Source organism: Typopeltis vanoorti, chromosome 2 (genome assembly GCF_054136105.1).
Source record: "Typopeltis vanoorti isolate ZY-2024b chromosome 2, IOZ_Tvanoo_1.0, whole genome shotgun sequence".
In the NCBI taxonomy this organism is placed as follows: Eukaryota; Metazoa; Arthropoda; class Arachnida; order Uropygi; family Thelyphonidae; genus Typopeltis; species Typopeltis vanoorti.
Genome location: NC_143550.1, coordinates 90,039,077 through 90,064,761, shown reverse-complemented (window position 1 = coordinate 90,064,761; position 25,685 = coordinate 90,039,077). Strand labels below are relative to the sequence as shown.

Genomic DNA, 25,685 nt, shown 5'->3' with positions numbered 1-25,685 from the left:
GGAGTATTTCTCCTTAAATCCAAGGAGAAATACTCATAAAATAAGGAGAAATACATATTTTAATATGCATTTTTAATTAACTGAGAAGTTAAGGGATATTACATCCCATATTGTTTCATAGCCGAATAAGAAACTCAAGGAGTTTCATGCTGAATATAGAAACTATATAACGTTCGGCGAGTCCAAGTGTAAGCAAATACCTGGATAGTGCAACACCTGACCCATTTGGTAGTGCTACACTGAGGCAACTCATAGTAAGGGTGGAGCAAGCTCCGATCGCTATTCTTGGTATTTACCCATAATGTGAAACCCAGCTCCTAGGAGCTGTATTACTGTTCTACATTATGACAGAAGGTCACTACCCAGACCGGTTTCAACCTTCATTGAGGTCTCATCAGTGAGTAGGTAGACCTAGTAATGCCACGTTTGTAGCAAACAGAACTTACATACCCTACTATGAGAATTGCCAAGAAAGTGTCCTAATAAATTATTAATTATAGGAAGAGCCAAAGGGTTCAATTCGGCGACAGGAACTTATTTAAGTTAAGGGATATTACATCCCATATTGTTTCATAGCTGAATAAGAAACTCGAGGAGTTTCATGCTGAATATAGAAACTATATAAAGTTCAGCAAGTCCAAGCGGACTTGTTATATGTTCCAATTTTGTGCATCCTTTAATTGCTCTTAAAAAATTCATTTCTGCAGCTTGTATTTTACTTAGTTTTTTTTTTTAACAGTCTATGTTTGTAAATGATATAATAGAGAGGGAGTGGCCATTACTTCATAAACGTTTAGTTGTGTATCTCATCCTGTTTTTTTTATTCAGTGTGCTATTAATTGTTTCCACAAATTTTCTGAAATTTCTCTATTTTTTCATCTATATCTTTATCATTTAGACAATTACTGTCACCTAGTAAGGAAGGCAAAACTGGAATTGAGAAGAGATTGGCCCTAAGATCCAAAGAAAATCCTAGGGAATTATTTAGCTATGTGGCCAGTAGGAGGAGAAATGATTGTGGAAGGATGACATTGTGGGATAAAAATGGGAATAGAGTGACTGATGCAGAGGACATAGTGGAATTCTTCAATGAACACTTTATTGGAGTATTTCATCCTGTAGGAGTCAATTTGAATACTAGAGGGATAGGGCAGGTTTGAGGTTTAGAGGTGCAGGAGGAAAGTGTGTTCCAAATACTGAATACTCTGGATGTCAGTAAAGCTGTGGGACTGGATGGTATTTCACCAAGAGTTTTGAGAGAATGTGCTAGGAAACTGACAGTGCCTTTGACCTGGCTTTTCAATGAAAGTCTGGCTGCGGGAAAGGAACGTAATATAGTGCCATTGCATAAGGGAGGTAGTAGACTGGAAGTATTTAATTATAGGCCAGTTTGTCTGTCATCAGTAGTTGTTAAGATCTTGGAGAAATAGTGAGGGACCGTATACAGCATTGGGCAGATGAGAGTAATGTTATCTGTGAGAGTCAACATGGATTTGTGAAGGGGCGCTCTTGTTTTAGCAATATGCTAGCCTTTTATAATAAAGTTACAAGAACATTAGATGAGGGAAAGGCATATACTGCCATTTTCCTAGACTTAGCAAAGGCATTTTTAGGGTGCCACATGATAAGCTGATATTTAAGTTGCAACACATGGGTTTGGATATCAGGTTGGCCAACTCGATTCAGGATTGACTATCCGATAGGTATTAGAGAGTTGTGTATGATGGGGCAGTTTCAAGGAGGCAGATGGTTACAAGTGGGGTCCCACAGGGCTCAGTACTGGGACCTATATTTTAACCTTTATATCAATGATATTGTCAGTGGATTGCAGGGGATGTTCAGTTATTTGTGGATGATGTGAAGCTGAGAAGGGTTATTAATAATTGTGCAGATGTGGTAGTCATGCAAGAGGATTTGAGTAAGCTAGACAGATGGGCAAATGAATGGGAGTATCGGTTAAATGCAGCAAAGTGTATGGTCTTGAGGTTTGAGACACATCGATGGGATGCTGCATACTCTATTGAAGGAGATATACTGGACGAAGTAGGGGAGATAAAAGATCTGGGGTTGATGATTGATAGAAACCTTAAATTCAAGGGACATATTGCAAAGGTGGTGAATAGTAACACAGAGGATTGCTGCAATAATGAGAAGGACACTGACCTGCAGAGATAAAAGAGTTATGATTCCGTTGTATCAGACCGTGATCAGACCACACTTCGACTATTGTTCTCAGATTTGGTACCCAGGATTTGAAGGGGATAAATTAACTGTGGAGAGGATACAGATGCAGATAACAAAGACAGTTTCAAGACTGTACAATGTTAGTTATGAGGATCGGCTGAAGGAATGTGGACTGCAGAGTTTGGTGTATAGAAGAAGGAGAGGTGATATGATTGAGACTTTTAAACAGTTGGTAAGATTTTGGAGAAAGTAGTGAGGGACCGTATCCAGCATTGGGCAGATGAGGGTAATGTTTTCTGTGAGAGGCAACATGGATTTGTGAAGGGGGCACTCTTGCTTTAACAATATGCTAGCCTTTTATAATAAAGTTACAAGAACATTAGACGAGGGAAAGGCATATACTGCGATTTTCCTAGACTTAGCAAAGGCATTTTTAGGGTGGCAAATGATAAGCTGATATTCAAGTTGCAGCACATGGGTTTCGATGTTAGGTTGCTTAACGGGATTCAGGATTGGCTGTCCGATAGGTATCAGAGAGTTGTGTATGATGGGACAGTTTCAAGGAGGCAGAGGGTTACAAGTGGGGTCCCACAGGGCCCAGTACTGGGACTTATATTTTAACCTTTATATTGATGACATAGTGGATTGCAGGTGATGTTCAGTTGTTTGTAGATGATGTGAAGCTGGGAAGGGTTAATAGTAATAGTGCAGATGTGGTAGTCATGCAACAGGATTTGAATAAGCTAGTCAGCAAAGTGTAAGGTCTTGAGGTTTGGGACACATCGATGGGATGCTGCATACTCTATTGGAGGAGGAAGTAGGGTAGACAAGAGATCTGGGGTTGATGATTGATAGAAACCTGAAATTTAGGGGACATATTGCAAAGGTGGTGAAGGTAACACAGAGGATTGCTGCAATAATGAGAAGGATACTGACCTGCAGAGATAAAACAGTTATCATTCCGTTGTATAAGACCCGGATCAGACTACACTTGGACTATTGTTCTCGGATTTGGTCCCCAGGATTTGAAGGGGATAAATTAACTGTGGAAAGGGTACAAAGGCAGATAACAAAGATGGTGTCAGGACTGTACAATGTTAATTATGAGGATTGCCTGAGGGAGTGTGGACTGCAGAGTTTGGTGGATAGAAGAAGGAGAGGTGATATGATTGAGACTTTTAAATTGTTGAGAGGTGGTTATAGGGTTGACACTGGGGAGTTCTTTTGCTTGGTTAAACAGCAGGAAGGTGTGATGACAAGGGTCCATCGCTGGAAGTCACGAAAGGATACTGTGAGCAAGAGGGTGAGGAATGGTTTCTTTGCATGGAAGGTGGTTGAACCGTGGAATGCATTGCCTGATAGAGTGGTGAGAGCGAGAACAGTCAATGAGTTTATGGAGTGGTATGATAGATTTTGTGTTTCCTAGGAGGGACCTCCCAAGTTGAGTCTTGATAGACTTGTGTTTCCTAGTAAGGACGTGATGAGTCTTTTGACTCTTTGGAGGCCTAAACAATAATAATTATTATTATTATTTTCTATGAATATTTTTGATCTAAACATGATCTTGACCTTTAAATGCCATGACTTTTGTTTTCTTTTGTGAAATTTTTAAATTGTACCATTGGCTTATTTTGTTTAATTCATGAACTCATTTCTGAAAGTCATCTTCATTATCTTGTAATATAATCTGATCATCTGCATGCATTGTTTCGATAACACTTCTTCTAATAATTAATTAAAGACTTATTTTGTAAACTAGCCAAGTAAATAACATTTTAATATCCAACGTTTCACTGATGAATATCTGTCAGAATTTTCAAAGGAACACACTGGTAGGTGATGTAAAGTAACAAAAACTAGCAAACTAACCGACAATTCTAAAAATTATATAAAGTTATCACTGAACGTGAAACAGTGATATGATACGTATATCACAAGTACAACATTTTATTTGTTGAGATATTTAATGTAATTTTCATGAAAGTTCATTTCTTTTTGGTTAAATGATCTGATTAGAGTTTTCCATATATCTGGTAAGATTAGGACTTGATTCTTATTTAAGTTACCTGTTGAACGGGCGACTGTAGCAGCTTCTTTGAAAGTTCTGGAATGGTAGTTCTCTTCTTGTAGGGTATATGACTCATATCCCACTCAATATTATGATTGGTAGAGGCAAAGTGGGAAGAAAGGTCTGATATATGATGTCTGTTATTCCTAACATAGCCTATGTTCCTTCTTTCTTGTTTCAAAACTTCTTGATGTCTGTCTGATGTAATTGATACCACATGAACAGGGTATGCTATAAACTCCAGGGTATTTGTAGAAAGGATGGTTATCTTTCGGTGATCTTATTAACTTTTGTATGGTATCGATAGGTTTGAAGGTTACTCTGATATTATAAGGTTTTAGAAGAAGAGCTAATTTTTTGGATATGGTACTAACAAATGGAATTGTTATAGAGCTGATGTATTGGGTTGCATCTCGTTGTCTCTGTTGTATGTCACTAAAGAGAATCTTGTTGATGATTCTTGTAGGGTAGCCATTTAGGGATAGATTTCTGGATATTTTCATTAATTCTTCTTGTAAGTCACTACGGTCTGTGGTACACTGAATAGCTCTTTTTTGAGCATATGGATGATGCTGAGTTTCTGGGATATGTGGTGACATGAGTCGTCCGGTGTTAGTTGGTTTTCTATATACCGACAGCTTGATGCTATTGTCAGTTTGTTTCTTAATAAGGACGTCCAAGAATGGAAGTTTATTATCTTTTTCAATTTCCAATGTGAACTTGATTGTGTTGTGGAAGCAATTAATTTTGTTTAGATAATCTATTAGATCTTACTTTTTGTGATTCCAAATGATGAAGATGTCGTCAACATACCTAAACCATGTAGTTGGTTTATGGGCAATTTGGGATAAGATTTGAGTTTCCAAATTTTCTAAGAATAGGTCGGCACAAGAAGGAGAGAGAGAGAGAGAGGGCTACCCATGTACACACAATTAACCCACTAACAAACCCACTACAAACAACTGACTAAACCAGTCAGTTGTTTGTAGTGGGTTTTTTGCCATGTTTTTTTGAAGTTAAGCAAATGCTTGAACAACTTGGTGATGTTTGGAGGGAAAAGGTTTTCTAAGATGTCGATGACTTCTGAAACTGGGATATTTGTGAATAGAGCTGTGACATCCAGACTAGCTGGAATATTATCATCAGAGATACGGATGTTTTTTAATTTTTCCAAGAAATGTTGGGAGTTCTTGATGTAAGAGTCTTGTGAATGTGTTCTTGTAACAATTTGGCTAGATATTTAGATAGTCTATAAGTAGGGGAATGGATGCCATCTGCTATTGGACGTAATGGTGTACCTTCTTTATGGATTTTGGGAACACCATATAGTCTTGGGGTTAACGGATGCATGGATTTAAGTTTTTTGATTAAGTCCACAGGCCAGTTGGTCATATCATAGTTCATTGGTATCAAGATGGTTTTTGTGAGTAGGATTTGTGTTAAGAACATCATAGCCAGATCTGTCTGATAATAGATTGTTGATCTTTTCTACATATTCCTTAGTATTTAAGATGACAGTATTGTTGCCCTTGTCTGCTTTCAGTATAATGATTTCTTTGTTGTTCTTTAATTTCGATAGTACTTTTCTTTCTATGGTGCTAGAGTTGGTGTGAGAATATCTCAAGGGAGCAGAGAGGATTACGCTGCTTTTTAATCGTAAGTCATTTGCTATTGTGTGTGGAAATAATGAGAAGACTTTCTCTAAGTTGCTGATAAAGTCCATTTTTGGAATAGTGGCTGGTTTCAAGGCGAAATTTAATCCCTTTTTGAGAATAGAGATCTCTGGTTTAGTTAAGATGTGATTTGACTGGTTCACAATGACTTGGTTGTCTGATAGGGAAGGTTTGGATTTGATGTGATAAACATATAGTGCGTTAAGTTAAATACTGAAAGCGGACAAGGGCAACAACACTGTAATCTTAAATACTAAGGAATATGTAGAAAACATCAACAATCTATTTTCGGACAGATCTGTCTATGATGTTCTTAACACAGATCCTACTCACAAAAACCATCTTGATACCAATGAACTATTATGTGATATGACCAACTGGCATATGGACTTAATCAAAAAACTTAAATCCATGCATCCGTTAACCCAAGACTATATAGTGTTCCCAAAATCCATAAAGAAGGTACTCCATTACGTCCAATAGTAGATGGCATCCATTCCCCTACTTATAGACTATCTAAATATCTAGCCAAATTGTTACAAGAACACATTCACAAGACTCTTACATCAAGGACTCCCAACATTTCTTGGAAAAATTAAAAAATGTCCGTATCTCTGATGATAATATTCTGGCTAGCCTGGATGTCACAGCTCTATTCACAAATATCCCATTTTCAGAAGTCATCGAATCTTAGAAAACTTGTTCCCACCAAACATCACATCACCAAGTTGTTCAAGCATTGCTTAACTTCAAAAATACATGGCAAAAAAAACCGACTACAAACAACTGACTGGTTTAGTCAGTTGTTTGTAGTGGGTTTGTTAGTGGGTTAATTGTGTGTACATGGGTAGCCCTCTCTCTCTCTCTCTCTCTCCTTCTTGTGCCGACCTATTCTTAGAAAATTTGGAAACTCAAATCTTATCCCAAATTGCCCATAAACCAACTACATGGTTTAGGTATGTTGACGACATCTTCATCATTTGGAATCACAAAAAGTAAGATCTAATAGATTATCTAAACAAAATTAATTGCTTCCACAACACAATCAAGTTCACATTGGAAATTGAAAAAGATAATAAACTTCCATTCTTGGACGTCCTTATTAAGAAACAAACTGACAATAGCATCAAGCTGTCGGTATATAGAAAACCTACTAACACCGGACGCCACCTCCATTTCGACTCATGTCACCACATTTCCCAGAAACTCAGCATCATCCATATGCTCAAAAAAGAGCTATTCAGTGTACCACAGATCCTAGCGACTTACAAGAAGAATTAATGAAAATATCCAGAGATCTATCCCTAAATGGCTACCCTACAAGAATCATCAACAAGATTCTCCTTAGTGACATACAGCAGAGACAACGAGATGCAACCCAATACATCAGCTCTATAACAATTCCATTTGTTAGTACCATATCCAAAAAATTAGCTCTTCTTCTAAAACCTTATAATATCAGAGTAACCTTCAAGCCTATCGAGACCATACAAAAGTTTATAAGATCACCGAAAGATAACCATCCTTTCTACAAATACTCTGGAGTTTATGGCATACACTGTTCATGTGGTATCAATTACATCTGACAGACATCAAGAAGTTTTGAAACAAGAAAGAAGGAACACATAGGCTATGTTAGGAATAACAGACATCATATATCAGACCTTTCTTCCCACTTTGCATCTACCAACCATAATATTGAATGGGATATGAGTCATATACCCTACATAGAAGAGAACGACCATTCCAGAGCTTTCAAAGAAGCTGCTACAGTCGCCTGTTCAACAGATAATTTAAATAAGAATCAAGGGCTAATCTTACCAGATATATGGAAAAGCTCTAATTATTTTTGGTTAAATCAGATCATTTAACCAAAAAGAAATGAACTTTCATGAAAATTACATTAAATATCTCAACAAATAAAACGTTGTACTTGTGACACACATATCATATCAATGTTTCACGTTCAGTGATAACTTTATATAATTTTTAGAATTGTTGGTTAGTTTCCTAGTTTTTGTTACTTTCTATTGGCTACCAGTGTATTCCTTTGAAAATGCTGACAGATAGTAGTCAGTGAAATGTTGGGTATTAAACTGTTATTTACTTGGCTAGACAAAAAATAAGTATTTAATTAATTATTAATACTAGTGGTCAAGAAAAAGGTCATCACAGCACTTCTTCTAGTTAACTGAATACCTTCTTTTATTGTTGTTGTTCATATTTATACAAACTTGTACCAAATGTAAAGGATATCCTTGTTTTTTTCATTATATTCCATAGTTTTTCTCTGTGTATTTTATCAAAAGCTTTCACATAATCTATAAAGGCTAGTTCATTCTCTAAATTAAATTCTCATCTTTTTTCAATAAAGCTTTCACATAATTTATAAAGGCTAGGTCATTCTCTAAATTAAATTCTCATCTTTTTTCAATAAAGCTTTCACATAATCTATAAGGAGAGGGCACTAGTAGGTCAAGCGCTACGGACGTGTTTTGAAGAGCTCCTGATTCAGATAAGTTTTACTAGGAACAATTAAGTATATATGCGTAATTGTTTAAGTAAGAGCAGCTGTAAACGTTGTACGCTACCGATATTATTAGTGTGGGGTTTTTTTCTTGCTTAAACTAAATACGAAAACGTTAATATTAGACCTAGTAACCTGCAGAGAAAAAAAAAAAAATGGCGGTGGCATTGTCATTCCATGATTTTAATTTGGATTTCAGTCGGTTCGTTAAGTGTGAGGTCTGTTATATGTATTCCTTCGATTACATAAATGATTTGTGGATGTTTAGTGCGGATGGAAGAAGGGTGTGTGCAAAATGTGACCTGAACGAGGAATTGATGAATGCGAATATGAAGTTGATGACAGACAGTGCTAGGACCGATTGTGTCGCGAGTGCACGTTTGAAAGAGAAGGATGGTGAGTAAGACAGGCGAAAAAATGTTAAAAAATCAGGAAAAAAGAAAAAGAGTGATTTGACAACCGTAACGGATGTTAAAAGGGATGAAAGTGAGGCGGAAAGAAACGAAATTGAGAGAATGAATGAAAGTAGAAATGAAAGTAGAAATGGCGTGATGCAGAAATCGCAAGTAAAAAAAATCGAAAGAATGAGTGATAGCGAAAAAAGAATGACTGATGGCGAAAGTTGGACGCATGTTGGAACGAAAGTACTGAACCAAAGAAAGATGAATGACAGTAAAAGTGAGAAGAATGATAGCGAAAGTTGGACGCATGTTAGTCCTAAAGTACGGAAACAAAGAAAGATATGTGAGAGTGAAAGTGAGAAGAATGATAGTGAAAGGTGGACGTATGTTGGACCGAAAGTACAGAAACAAAGAAGGATGAATGAGAGGGAAAGTGAGAAGAGGGGGTCGAGAGTTAGAAAGTTAGAAAGATTTAATGATAGAGAAAATGTGTCGCGAGATTCGGAAGGTGAATTGGATTGGATGAAGCAAGAAATGAAATGGATGCGGAATGAAATTGAGAGAATTCAGGTTAAAACTATTAAAATAAATCATGATGGCATGAAAGAGTTAACAAAAGATGAGCGAGTGGCATGGCATGGCGACTCCATTATTAAAGGTGTGCTAGAGAGTAAAATGCACAAGGTATGTTTTCCAGAATAGTGTGACAGGAAGGGTGGTCAGTGTGTTGCCTAGGTATGATTGTGGTGAAATGAGGCGGAGAGCAAGGATTATGAATGATATTCTGGCTGAAATGTGTGAGAAGATGGCAGTACAGTTTGTTAATGTGTGGAATGAGTTTGAGGGACGAAGTGAGCTGTATGGGAGCGATGGACTGCATTTGAGTGGTTATGGTGTGAGTCGCTTGGAGAGACTGCTGCTGGAAAGTGGAGAAGTGAATAGAGAGAATGAATCAGATCGAGAGGGGAGTGATGTGGAAGATCAGGAGAGTAAGACAGGAAAGATTGAAGGAGTGGAAATGAATGGGGAAGTGAGTGGTATGAGTATAGAAAATGAGAGAATGGGTGTGCAAGAGGAGCAGGGAAACGGGAAGGCTCAGGCTGGACAGGGATACACAGCATGAGAAAGGTGGATGCTCCAAGAGGAAGTGAGAGCATGTGTAGGCAGGAAAGTAATGGGATGATCAGGGATCAAAAGGAAACAGATGGAATTGCAAAGGGTTCTAAAATGAAGAAGTAGAAAGGGAAATGGCTCCAGTCCAGCATGGAGAGATCACATCGAATGAGTGGTATCAGTGGAACTAGCTGTAGATCCAGAAATGAGTTGTTGTGTTTGTATACCAATGCTAGAAGTATATGAAAGAAGGCGGATGAAATGGTTGCACTAATTGCGTCTGTGCACCCAGAGATTGTCGGAATAAGTGAGACTAGGTTAGATGAGGATGACATCCTGACAGGAATAGAGATGGAAAGGTATGATGTGTTTCGTGAGGATAGAAGGGGTAAAAAGGGAGGGGGAGTGCTATTGATGATAGAGAAAGAGTTATGTCCATACAAGGTAGAGATGCAAGAGGGAAATGGGGCCAGTGGTTTTGAGGCAGTATGGTGTGAGATAGAGGTGAATAGAATCAAAATACTTGGTGGGATGTTGTTATAGACCTGGTAATGTGGATGGTGGTGATAGTGAAATGTATAGTCAAATAAGCCAAGCAAATAAGAAAAGGGTGATCATTATGGGTGATTTTAATTATGGCAATATAGACTGGAATGAAGAGATAGCAACTGGAAGTAAAGAAAATGAGTTTCTTGAGTTTTTGAAGGATAACTACCTCAGAAAGTATGTAACAAAGGGCACAAGGGGATTAAAGGTCTTGGATTTGGTCATCTCATCGGAGGATGTAATTATCAATGAGGTATCAAATCATCCACCAATTGGTGAAAGTGACCATGAGGTGATTACTTGCATGGTTGCCAGCAGTGCAAAGACCCCTGTGAAAAAAGGGTATATGTGGAACTACAATGGGGTGATTATGAAGAGCTCAGGAGACAGCTTGCAGGTGTAGCATGGAATGAGGAGATAGCTGGAAAAGAGATCAATGCAGCTTGGGAGATTTTCAAAAAATATTTAGTGGATGCAATGTCTAAATGTATACCATGGGTGAGAAGGTTAAATAAGGTAGGTGTGAGATGGATGAATAAAGAAATTAAGCATGCGATACAGAGAAAGAGGGCATTGTGGAGGCAGCATAAGAGAAGTGGAAGTAACCAATTTCATGAGGTCTACAAAGACCAGGCAAGGAGGTTGACTTGGTTGGTGAGAATAGCTAAAGAGAGGTATGAACAGCAGTTAGCTAATGAAGCTAAAAAGAATCCTTGGGAGTTCTTTCGATATGTAGCCAGCAAAAGAAAGAATGATTTTGGAAGGATGACATTGATCGGAGGAAATGGTATAAAGACAGCTGTTGCAGAATGTGTGGTGGAGATACTTAATGAGCAGTTCATAAAGATCTTTCAATCTTGTGAATGTGACTTCATGGAGAGATTAAGAGCAGTTGATGATGGGGAGGAGAGACTGACTGTAAGTGAGCAAGAGGTGTTTGGGGAGTTGAGTAAACTAGATGTAAATAAGGCTGTGGGACTTGATAATATATCACCGCGTATTCTGAAGGAATGTGCCAGACAGTTGACACCTGCCTTGACATATTTTTTTAATACGAGTCTTGCACTTGGTCAAGTCCCTAAAGAGTGGAAGGAGGGCAAGGATGTGCTACTTCATAAAGGAGGTGATTGAACTCAAGCATCAAACTATAGGCCTATCTGTGTGTCAGGTGTTGTGGTTAAGTTGTTGGAGAAGCTTGTGAGAACTAGGATCCATAGTTGGGTTGACAACAATGGTATAATCTTTGATGGACAGCATGGATTTGCTAAAGTGAGGTCGTGTTTTAGTAATCTACTTACTTATTACAATAAAGTGACTGCTTCCTTGGACAGAGGAGAAGGATACACAGTAATATACTTGGATTTCGCAAAAGCTTTTGATAGAGTACCTCATGATAAGTTGATAGTCAAACTAGAGCAGATGGGGTTGGATATTAGATTAGTGCATTGGATTGGAGACTGGCTATCTGATAGGTATCAACAAGTTGTGTATGGGGGTGCAATATCCAGGAAAAGGAAAGTCACTAGTGGAGTGCCTCAGGGATCTGTTTTAGGGCCATTACTATTTAACTTGTATATTAATGATATTGGCGAAGATTTGGATGGAGATATTCAGTTGCTTGCAGATGATGCAAAGTTGGGATGAACCATGAAGAGTAGTGAAGATGTTGTGGCCTTGCAAGAAGACTTGAATAAATTGAGTGATTGGGTAAGCAAACGGGGATGTGAGTTCAATGTTGCAAAGTGTAAGGTTTTAAAATTTGGAAAACAAAGATGGGATGCAGAATTTATGCTTGGTGAGAATATATTGATGGAAGTAGAGGAAGTGAGAGATCTGGGGGCGATAGTGGATATGGATCTAAAAGTTAGGGGACACATCGCCAAAATTGTGAAGACAACACAAAGACTTCTGGGAATGATGCAGAGGACACTGACGTGTAGAAGTAGGGAGATTCTTGTTCCATTGTATAAGGCTTTGATTAGGCCACACATGGACTATTTTGCCCTGATTTGGTCACCGGTCACCTAGTTTTCAGAAGGATGAAGAGATGTTGGAAAGGGTCCAAAGGCGACTGACTAAGGTAGTTTCTGACCTCTGGAATGTCGGGTATGAGGAAAGATTGAAAAGATGTAATTTGCAGAGTCTAGTGGAGAGAAGGAAGAGGGGAGATATGATATAGACCTACAAGTTGGTAAGGGGTTGTTATAGGATCAATGGTGGAGAAGTTCTACAGAGAATAGTGGGAGATCAGGGGAGAACCAGAGGTCATCCCTGGAAACTGTATAAAGAGGGTGTGAGTAGGGGAGTGAGAGGCATGTTTTTTTCATGCAGAGTTGTGAATGATTGGAATGCCTTGCCTGAGAGTGTGGTGTCTGCAAGGAGTTTGAATGTGTTTAAGACGTGGTATGATGAGATGTGTGTGAGATAAAAGGACCTCCTAGATGAGTCTTTGACTCCATGAGGTCTTGTTTAATAATAATAATAATAATAATAATAATATAATAATAAAGGCTAGTTCATGCTCTAAATTAAATTCTCATCTTTTTTCAATAATTTGTTTTAACACATAAATATTTTCTATACACGATCTTTCATGTTTGAAACTATTTTGCTCTTTTGATAATAGATTGTTTACATATTTCTAAGTCTTTTATTCAGGATTTTTATGTAAATTTTGTAACCTGTATTTAACAAACTTATTCCTTTGTAATTTCCACAGTCATCTCTTTCTCCTTTCTTAAATATAGATATAACCTAAGCTTTTGACCAATCTGATGGAACCTTTCATTTCCTTCAACAGTTATTTATTAATTTAAGAATCTGTGATGTAATATTCTGCACCATATTTCCAAAGCTCTGTATTTATGCCATCTAATCCAGCTGATTTTGTTTTTAATACTTTTATTGCTTCTTTTAGTTCTAATCTAATTGGTTCTATATCAGTACTGATTCCATCATTATTATTTTTTGCTATTAAATTTAGTTCATACAAACTAATCCAAACAAGCTGAATTTTCATAAATTTTTGGTTTTGGTTTCTTTTGTTTCCATTCACAATAATTTTGATTTTGGCTTACTATTTTCGGTTTTGTTTTAATTTACTATTTTGGTTGAGTGATACAGTGTTTTAACTGTTTTAACTATCTCTACAAAGTTTATTAATAGTGTTGTGCATTTTTAATAGTGTAAACAAGTTGGCATTTGTAGTGTTTTATTCATTTTGTGTAGCTATAAAATGGTTACATCTCCAGGAAAGCATTCAAAAATATGTACTGTTTCTCAGCACACATTCATGACTAAAGGCAAATTTACCAATGAATGTGGCGTGGTTTGGGTAATTCTAATATGATTTTAAAGAGGTTTAGGAGACAGGTACCTTTTTCTCCTGACAAAAAAAAATAAAATGTGGGCAAAAAAGGAAAACTACGCTTACTCAAGATTACTTGTTATCTATACAAGTAAGTTACTAGTTAGGAAAAGCAAAATGAATCTAAGTTATTTTCTGTAGACTTAAATAGAGACTTGGCAGCTAGCGTTTTTGTGACACAAAGGATAACTTAATACAATCCATTATAAAAATATGTTTTTGAGATGCAGAAATAAGAAAAATGTGTTCCATGTTGGTAGAGCTCATACCTAAATGAATTAATAAACTTAGTAGGAACAGAGGAGCACATATAAATTATTAGTAGTTTAATTTTTTTAATTTAAGTTGTAGTTTAATTTTTATACTTATTTTCTTGTGGAATTAAATTTTTCTTTAAAATGTGAGTGTTTAGATTAATTTGTTTGCTACTGTACCATAACTTCTTATAATGTTTTATTCATTGTTTGTCTTGTGTTATATTGATTTGTACTGTATCTTTCTTCATTGTTTATTTTCCTTAATATTTTGTAGGCTGTTTTATCTTGCATAAAGCTGGCCCTAGAATCTTAGTGAGCTTCCTGTTCTATTATTAGTCTGTACTGTCTGTACTATCATTATTATGATTCTTGTTTTCCAAGGATTGAATGAGGACACTTTTAGTCTTTCATACTTAAATATTTATCATCTCTCTCTCTCTCTCTCTCTCTCTCTCTCTCTCTCTCTCTCTCTCTCTCTCTCTCATTGCACACATTACTGTAAGATCAACTTACTAACTTTTGTTTTCATATCTCCTCTCTTAACTTTTCATAGCAGAGAAGATTTTTCATATAGTAGAACAAGGGGGAAGGGAATAAGGACAAGGGGCTCTCCCTGGAAGTTGCAAAAGGAGTTGAATTAGAGGATGAGATGCAGCCTTTTTGCATAGAAGAGATTTTTACCATAAAATTCATTGCCTGATAGAGTGATGAAGATACAGACGGTGGATGGATTAAAGAAATGGTATGATAGACTGCATTGTCTAGGGTGAGCCGTCTACAATGGTAATTATTAAAAATTACATAAAAATTTTTCAGATATAATTTTTTCAGATTTCCTTTGACTTCTTTAGCTTAACTGATTTACATCCGATTTTGCCTTCCTTTCTTACTATGGCCATTATTTTCCTGGACTGCTCTTTATGTCACTCCTGAGGCTGTTTATCACATAACATTGAATTCACAACATTTTCCTTTTATGCAACTCTTCTTTTGAATATTACTCATTCATTTAACTCTATGGATGATGTTGCTTTCTTCAGATGCCTTTTGATTGTTTTCTGTGCATTGCTGATTCCTCTGCCATGCTGTTTCTTATGGCCAGGCACTGCCTCAAGCTGCTTTCTTGGTTTATTATAATCACCTACCTTACAGTTCCACATATGTTGCTTCGTAGTAAAGGCTCTCACATGCATTGTCACTTCCCAAATCAAACTGGCATGATCGTCTCATCAATTGGATGCATAATAGATACTTCATTTATAGATTATTATTAATATTAATATTTATATTACTATTACTGAAACTATGTTCTTGTACTGCAAGTTCCTTCCATCATCTGTTGCTTAAGGTAGTTTTATTATTATTATTATTCAGGCCTCCATTGAGTCAAAAGACTCATTATTGTTGGGGGTTCTTCTAGAGAAACACAAAGTCTATCAAGACTTATCGAGGGGAGGTCACCCCCCCCCTAAGAAACACAAGAAACACAAAGTCTGTCATACCACTCCCTTAACTCATTGACCATTCTCGCTCTCAGCAATGCATTGCCTGATGAAGTGATGACCATTCTTGCTCTCACCACTCCATCAGGCAATGCATTCTATGGTTCAACCACCCTCTATGCAAAAAAACCACTCCACACCCTCTTGCTCACAGTTTCCTTTCGTAACTTCCAGGGATGGCCTCTTGTCATCACTTCTTCCCACTGTTCAACCAAGTGAAAGAACTCCCCACTGTCAACCCTGTAACCACCTCTCAACAGTTTAAAAGTGTCAATCATATCACCTCTCCTTCTTCCAAACTCTACAGTCCACATTCCCTCAGCCAATCCTCATAACCATCATTGTACAGTCCTGAAACCATCTTTGTTATCTCCCTTTGTACCCTTTCCACAGTTAATTTATCCCCTTAAAATCCTGGGGACCAAATCTGAGAACAGTAGTCCAAGTGTGGTCTGATCAGGATCTTATACAACAGAATGATAACTGTTATATCTCTGCAGATCAGCATCCTTCTCATTATTGCAACAATCTTCTGTGTTACCTTCACCACCTTTACAATATTATTATTATTATTATTCTTGATACCTCCAAGGAGTCCGAAGACTCATCGTGGGAGGACAACTACAACTGTCTCAACCACTTACACCGAACCTCTACTACATGTCCCCTAAGTTCCAGGTTTCTATCAATCATCAACCCCCAGATCTCTTGCTCCCCTTACTTCCTCCAGTATAACTCCTCCCATGGAGAATGCAGTGTCCCATCGATGTTTCCCAAACCTCAAGACCTTACATTTTGCTTCATTAAACCGATACCCCCATTCATTTACCCATCTATCTAGCATATTCAAATCCTCTTGCAGGGCTGCCGCATCTGCACTATTATTAATAATCCTTCCCAGCTTCGCATTATCTGCAAACAACTGAATATCCCCTTGCAATCCACTGACAATGTCATTGTTATAAAGGTTAAACAGTATAGGTCCCAGTACTGAGCCCTGTCGGACCCCACTTGTAACCCTCTGCCTCCTTGAAACTGCCCCATCATACACAACTCTCTAATACCTATCGGACAGTCAATCCTGAATCCAGTTGACCAACCTGACATCCAAACCCATGTGCTGCAACTTGAATATCAGCTTATCATGTGGAACTCTGTCAAAATGGCAGTATATGTCTTTCCCTCATCTAATACTCTTGTAACTTTATCATAAAAGGCTAGCATATTGCTAAAACAAGGGCACCCCTTCACAAATCCATGTTGACTCTCACTGATAACATTATCCTCATCTGCCCAATCCTGTATACGGTCCTTCACTGCTTTCTCTAAGATCTTACTAACAACTGATGACACACAAACTGGCCTATAATTTGACACTTCCACTCTGCTACTGCCCTTATGTAATGGCACTATCTTATCTTCCTTCCATTCCATGGGCACCTTTCTTGCAGCCAGACTTTCATTGAAAAGCCAGTTCAAAGGCACTGTCAGTTCCCTAGCACATTCTCTCTTCTTCTCTTCACCTGTCTCCTAATATCTCTTCCAAAGCCTCTTTTTCGCATGCAATTCCTGTTTAATATTGTTTGTCATCCACTTTACTCCAAATTGTGTCCTCTTGTTCACTCATGGTGTACAACTCTCCATTGCTGCTAACAAATATTCTTTCATAATTTCCCACACACTGATGATATCCCGGCCTTCCAATTCCTCCCTCCATGAAACTTCCCCAAGTTGACATCTTAGACTATTATAATCGCGTGCCTTATAATTCCAGATACATTTCCGTCTCTTTGATACTCCTGCATGTCTATTCATTTTCAAAGTCAAAACCATATGGTCACTCTCTCCAACTGGTGGGAGAGATATCATCTCAGTTATTATCAACTCTTCTGATGCTATAACCAAATCCAAAACTCTTCAACCTCTTGTTCCCTCTATTACTTGTTGCCTAAGACATTTGTCCCTCAAGAATTCTGGAAATTCCATTCCCTTATTTCTACATGCATCTTCCTCTCCACAATTTATACTATTGTAGTTAAAATCTCCCATAACAATCATTCTTCTTGCACTTGCCAAACTCAACTGTCTAAACATTTCCTTGTCCTCATCCTCTGTGCTCCTGGGCCTGTAGCAATACCCCACTAAATATCCTGTCTTGCCCACCTCTACCTCACACCATATGTTTTTAAAATCATTAGTGTCACTGCCTTCCAAAGTCTCCACTCTTAGAGGACATAGGTCGTCACTTATCACAATCAGTACTCCACCACCACGCTCTCCCTTCCTATCCTGCCGAAAAATGCTGTACCCTGCTACTTCTATTCCTGTTATTATATCCTCTTCTGTCAACTACGTCTCAGTGATCCCAATAATTTTTGGCCAGGCTGATGCTATCTGCACCACCAATTCCTCTCCCTTATTCCGGATACTCCTGGCATTAGTATAAAGCATATAAGTGCCGCTGGTTCTATACCCAGCATTATCCCCTGTAGAATCCACTGAGCTCAGTGTTACCTGATATCATCCCCCTTCTCCCAAGTACCCATTCCCACAAGAGGCCACACTGACTTGTTCAGAACAGCAATCTCTCCAGATGCCTACGTCCTTCCTCATTCAGTCCTCTCTTGTCACACATTCTAGCTATTATGTCATTCAATATTACTGCTCTTCTGCTCAGCTCGTCATTATCATACCTAGGCAACACACAGTATCTTTCCTCTCTGTGTCTTCTTTTGTACCACCTCAAGCAAGAATCTCATATCTCTCACTGCCCTATTTACACCACCACTCAAGTCATTTGTTCCCACCATCACAATCATCTCATCCACCCTTTCACCTCTCTTAACTGCTGAAGCCACACTTTCTATCATTCCTCCTGGCAAACACTCCTCACGCATCCTATCTTGAACACCACAGATCATTGCATCCCCAATACATTATACCTCTTACCATTCCCTCTCTCCCCTGAGTAACTCGATAAATTATCATTCCCTCATCTTGCATTCTTTCTCCTCCCTTCAGTTTCTATTCCCATAATTGAAATTGCCTATAATGCTATTCTTCTTTGTATCCATAAGATTTATCTGTCTATGCAGCTCAGTCCTTTTCAAGTGATCCTGGTCTGTAGTAGCACCCAATTATGTATATTATCCTATATTCTACCTTCCATCAAACAGCTTAAAATCTGTATTACTCATACCCACTACCACCAATGAAGATTTCTAGTTCCATGAGTTTCATAATCTCCCTGATTATGAAACTCATGGAACTCTGTTGCATAAATTTGAGCAAATGAGGATGAATATGAAGCTGGTGAATTGGATAAGAGGGTGGCTGATGGACAGATATTGAAGAATAATATATGGAAAGTTGATTCCAGGAGAAGCTAGGTGACTAGCAGTGTTTGATTTGTACATCAATGACATGAGAAATGATTTAAGGGAATAAATGTTCAGTTGTTTGTTGATGATGCAAAGCTAGGATGAGCATCAACAAAGATGATGTAAGAAGTTTATTTTCCACTTGGTTAGACTATAATCAATTTAGTTTAGTCCTTTATCCAAGTGTATGCAAACAAAGTTTGCGCCTGAAGTATCTGCAGGACTGAGGCAACTCGTAGTGAAGGTGCACCAAGCTCTCATCACTCCTTGTCTCAGTATCTCCCATAATGCAAAGCACATCTCCTTGCAGATGTATCATGCTATGCATTAAGGGAAGGGCCACTACCCAGACCAGTTTCGACCTTTATTGAGGTCTCGTCAGTGGGAGCCAGACCCAGAAGTGGTGATACTAAGGCAGAAGCAATGCAGAGGTCATATTTACTTATACGAGTTGCCAAAAGGTGCTTACACTTGGATAAAGGATTAAACTAAATTTATTATAGTCTAACCAAGTGGAAAATAAACTTCCAACATCTTTCTCTAAATCCAGAGTAATTTAATAATAAGGTGGTACACCTTTTGGCAACTTGTATAAGTAAACATGACCTCTCTATTGCTTCTGCCTTAGCATCACCACTTCTGGGTCTAGCTCTCACTGACGAGACCTCAATAAAGGTCGAAACCGGTCTCTGAGTAGTGGCCCTTTCCTTAATACATAGCATCATACATGTCTGCAAGGAGATGTGCTTTGCATTATGGGAGATACTGAGACAAGGAGTGATGAGAGCTTGGTCCACCTTTACTACGAGTTTGCCTCAGTCCTGAAGATACTTCGGGCACAAACTTTGTTTGCTTACACTTGAATAAAGGATTAGACTAAATTTATTAAAGATGATGTAAAGATCCTACAGGATAACTTAAATAGACTAACAGTATGAGCAAAGGTAAATAGCTGCCATTTTAATATGGTCAAATGTAAGGTCATGCATTTTATTATTATTATTCCTGATACCTCCAAGGAGTCCGAAGACTCATCGTGGGAGGACATCTACAATTCTCTCTACACCTAACTCTCCATCAACGCCATCTACCGCCCACTTCCAACACCACCACAACTAGTAATTTTTGTCTGTAAATTGTGTGTGTTCTGATGGGCCGATTTGTATGTATGCGGGATGAAAAACCCGAGTTTCCGGGAGAAAAAACCCTGCTACCTCCATATGAGATCGGCTAACTCACCTTCGATTGAAATCGACCAGATAAAGATTCCTCCCGTCGCGACGAGAATCGAACTTAGGCCTATTCTGGGTGAAGGATCACAAGCTATGTACTATATTGATGGAAATGAACATCAGTGAACTGATAATTTAGAGATTTGGAGGGGGGGGGGGAGGAGGAGAATTGCTGACAGAGAGTTGATGTTTAGAGGAAGTATTGCAAAGGTGGCCAAACCAATACATCAGATTATGTGGTTATTGAAGAGCACACTAATAAGCAGAGGTCTATTTATAAAGGAGGTTCCTCTTTATAAAGCTCAATGGTGCCATATATGAATGGTTGTGTGCAGATTTGGTCACTTGAATTCCATGAGAATGAAAAAATGGTGGGGAGGATTCAGAGGTGAGATTAACCAAGATTGTGGCAGGTGGAATACTCCCTGTGATAGCACACTGGAAGTCTGTTGGCCTCAAAAACTAGCTGTTAAGCATATTAGAGGAGACATGATAGAAGTTTATAAGTTATTAAAGAAGTTCTATACACCAAAGATACCAAATTTACACCACAGACTTTTTTCAGTACCTGCCAGGAGGTGAGAGAACAATGGATCATCCCTTGAAACTGAATAAGAGTTGGGATAGCAAGAGTGTTAGGGATAGATTTTTTTGCTTGGAGAGTATGAATGGATAGAATGGGTTGCCAGTAGTGGTTTAAGTGCTTCATTGGTGAATGCCTTCAAGGAGAAGTATGATAGTTATTGCATGAACAACGGTTAGAGTTGGTCTCCCACATTGAGTCTTTGACTCCATAAAGATACCCAAGAAATAATAATAATAATAATAATAATAATAATAATAATAATAATAATAATAATACCCAAATTAAGTGGATATTGAATCCAACATTATTTCAAAGCTGAATAGAGAAACTACAAGAGTTTTGTGCCGAATATGGAAACTATAAAAGTTTCAGCAGATCCAAGCTTAAGCAAACCTTTCATGATAGGGGCAACTCGTAGTAAAGATGGATAAGCTCTGATCACTATCCTCATTATTTCCCATAATGTAAAACTCATCTCCTAGCGGACATGTATGATGTTATACATTATGTGTGTATGTGTGTGTGTGTGGGGGGGGGGAATCACTCATACATGTCTGCTAGGAGATGTGTTTTACATTATGGGGAAGTACTAAGGATAGTGATCAGAGCTTACTCCACCTTTACTATAAGTTTCCCCTGTCATGAAATAGGTTGCCTCCGTAGCGCAATTGGAAGAATGATGGTACATTCTTCCAATTGGGCCTATTCCAATCGCCCTTCGATTGGAATAGGCCTAAGTTCAATTCTCGTCGTGATGGGAGGAATCTTTATCTGGGCGATTTCAATCGAAGGTGAATTAGCTGATCTCATACAGAGGTAGCAGGGTTTTTCTCCCGGAAACTCGGGTTTTTCATCCTGCATACAGACAAATCGGCCCTTCAGAACACATGCAATTTACAGACAAAAAATACTAGTTGTGGTGGGCGATAGATGGCATTGATGGAGATGATTCTTAGTAGAAGTTCGATGTAGTGGTTGAGACAGTTGTAGGTACCCTCCTGCAATGAGTCTTCGGACTCCTTGGAGGTGTCAGGATTAATAATAATAATGAAAGGTTTGCTTATGCTTGGATCTGCCAAAACCTTTATAGTTTCTATATTCGGCATGAAACTCTTGTAGTTTCTCAATTCAGCTTTGAAATAATGTTGGATTCAATATCCATTTAATTTGAATAATTTTGCATCACTGAAGTGAAGCCTTTTGGCTCTCTTTTTTTCAATAATAATATCCTCCTTTTTGATCACTGTTACTTTAATAAATTGTCATATACAGTAATCTATCATTTATTTGACCTTGTTGGGAAAACATGATTTTTTGTTTGGCAATTTGAAGGATCATTATCTTGAAGGTAAGCTCAATTTCTCTGCAATGTATTCATCATTGATTTAAAGAAATGTTCTATGCTGATTTTTTTTTTTTACAAATGGTGCTTGTTTAACAATAATAATGTTATTAATTATGTAGTACACAGTTTAACTGTGTGTATCTGTTAAGCCAAATAGCTGCAAGCTAAAGTTACACAGCAAACAGATCAATGTTTATCCTTCCATACTAAATTATTTCATTAACTTGTATTATATCACACATGATATCATCAGTGCAAGACTATTATCTAATAATAAGACCTCATGATTGGTTGCTGTAAGTCCAAATGTTTTTTTTTTTTTGTTATGTCTGATTACTTTGGGTACAAAATGACAAGTAAATTATTTGTGAATGTCTGTTTCCACATCCATGCATTTTTCTGGCCTCTATATAGATGATGGGGAGAGAGATACTCCTGGGAGTGCTTTTAAAAAGATGATATCTTTTTGAAATCACAAGGGATTTACATCTGTGGGGTTTCAACCAAAGCAACTAGACAAGTGTCATGAAAATCAAGTTCCATTAATGACATAGACATTCAGAAATTATTCAATGTCATGAGTGCAATATGTATGCATGGCAAATGCGATATATTATTAGACCATGAGATAAAATATGGTGTAAATGAAAGAAACGGAAATGAAATGAAAGAACAAAAGAATGTAGAAGTGAAAGTTAGCTATAAGGAAGCAAAAAAAATCATGCATGAGGAAACAGAAGTAAGGTGCAGCAGAATGAGAGGTAGCAAGACTGCAGGTGTGACGACAGAGACTGAAATTCTTGGAGTGCAAGATTTCATGAAACAGTTATTGAAAATAACTGTTGATATATAACATGAGATATATGTGGAGTGATATTAGATTAGTGGAAACTAATAAAAGTGTGCAAAAGAATAGAATGATAGAAAAAAAGGGTAAAAGAGTTGACAAGTGATTTCACTGTATAGAGATTCCATAGTTAGAGGATTAGTTAATGAGAAAGTCCATAAAGTCAGCTACCCAGGAGGGAAAATGAGTACGATAATTCAGGCATTGGACATGAGGAAGAAATGAACAAAAAATTAGTGGTGATTGGGATAAATGATCTTAGGACATTTATCCTAAGTGGATAAATGTCCACTTAAGATAAATGATCCCAAGTGGACATATGGAGCATGTGAGGTTATATAAGGTTATTATTATTATATCAGAAGGCTGTTGAGAAGAGTGAAAGATAACAGTATAGTGGGAAAAGTTGTCAGTGTGTTGCTGAGGTATGACAACGATGAGTTGAGACAGAGAGCCAAACTCGTGAATGGTATGCTAATGGAGCTGTGTGAGGAGAAGGGAGTACAGTTTGTGGATGTATAGCATGTATTTAAAGAGAAAATGGAATTACAGAGGTGGTTGAATGGCTTTGGAGTGAGTGCACTGGAGAATGCATTGCTAGATGGAAGTACAGTGTGTGATGCATGCAAGAGATCAGAAGTAAGAGATGAAGTGAAAAATCAGGAGAGTCGTACTGAAGAGACAGAAGTGCTTGGCAGTGGAAACAGCAGTAGGTGAGAGATAAAATAAGAATGGGAATGCAAGAGGAACAGGGAAGCCAGTGGGGGCAGCTTGGGTGGAAAGGGAGCCATAGCATAGAGCAAGTGGATGTTGAAAGTGGCAGTGGCAGCGAATGTGTGCATGAAGATGGAGTATATTGCGATGTGGGTGGAGAAATTGAGACTGAGTGGATATATATGGTAAGCAGTGATAAAGGTGATTGGGGCAAGTGTGGTTGGGAAATCACAACCAGCCAGTGCCTTGCATAAGACTGATTATAAACCTAAAAATGAACTGCTGTGTTTGTTTAAAACTGCTAGAATTAAAAGAAATAAGGGAGATGAAATGGTTTCACTGATTGGGTTTATTCAACCCAAAATGTTGGAATAGGTGAAACATGATTGAATGAAGATCATGTTCTGATGCGAACAGAAATGGAAAGACACAGTATTTTTTTGCAAGGATAGAAAGTACAAGAAGGAGGGGGGGGGGTGCTGATGATAGCAGGGGAATTATGTCCACATAAGGTAGACATGAAAGAGGGAAATAGTGCCAATGGTTATGAGGGAGTGCGGTGTAATATGGAGGTTGACAGGAAGACTTATTTAGTTGGATGTAGCTATAGGCCAGGGAATGTGGAGTGTGGTGAAGAAGAAATGTATAAACAATTTAGATTAGGGAAGAAAGGAAGGATTATGAGAAAGTATTATGTGTGATTTTAATTATGGCAGTATAGATTGGAATGAAGAGATAGTATTTAGGAATAAGAAAAATGAATTTCTGCTTACCACATATATCCACTCAGTCTCAATTTCCCCACCCACATCGCAAATTTACTCCGTCTTCATGCACACGTTCGCTGCCACTGCCACTTTTAACATCCACTTGCTTTATGCTATGTCTCCCTTTCCACCCAAGCACTCCCCCCCCCCCCCCCCACTGGCTTCTCTGTTCCTCTTGCATTCCCATTCTTATTTTATCTCTCACCTACTGCTGTTTTCACTGCCAAGCACTTCTGTCTCTTCAGTACGACTCTCTTGATTTTTCACTTCATCTCTTACTTCTGATCTCTTCCATGCATCACACACTGTACTTCCATCTAGCAATGCATTCTCCAGTGCACTCACTCCGAAGCCATTCAAATGCAACCACCTCTGTAATTCCATTTTCTCTTCAAACACATGCTATACATCCACAAACTGTACTCCCTTCTCCTCACACAGCTCCATTAGCATACCATTCATGATTTTGGCTCTCTGTCTCACCTCATCATTGTCATACCTCAGCAACAGTTATCTTGAAAGATAACTATCTCAGACAGCATGTAAAGGAAGGCACACAAGGATTGAGAGTATAAGAACTTATCATTTATCAGAGAAAGTAATTGTGAGTGATGGTTCACACTTTCCTCCAGTTGGTGAGAGTGATCATGAAGTGATCACTTTGGTAGTGGCTAGCCATATGCAGATGTTTGTGAGGAAAGGATATATGTGGAATTATAAGGCTGGTGTTAGAAGACAGCTTGGAGCTATAGCAGGAAATGAGGAGTTCAGTGGTAATGAAATAAATATTGCTTGGGAACTGACAAAGAAATACATAACAGCATCAACATGTGCATGTATTCCATTCACATATTGATGGTGTAAAATGGATGAATGAGGAGCTTAAGCATGAAATCTGGGAGAAGGTACTTTGGAGGCAGTACAAGATGAATAATGGTAATAATCAATTACATGAAGAGTGTAAGAAACAAGCTAGGAGATCAAAAGTGCAGTATGAGCAGAAATTGGCAAATCAGGCAAAGAAAAACCCCAGAGAGTTTTTTAGATATGTGGCGAGTAGAAGGAAGAATGATCATGGTAAGATGATGAAAATGGTAGAATGGTAACAGAACACATTGTTGAGGTATTTATTGATTAATTTATAAGGGTGTTTCATCCTGATCAGACAAGGGTCAG

At 38.0% G+C, this 25,685-nt stretch overlaps 1 protein-coding gene across 2 annotated transcripts in view; it reads left to right on the top strand.

Annotated features, from left to right (window-relative positions):
• LOC150109241 (prestin-like) overlaps positions 1-25,685 on the top strand; it is a 399,320-nt gene that overhangs the window by 157,465 nt on the left and 216,170 nt on the right. The window lies entirely within an intron of this gene.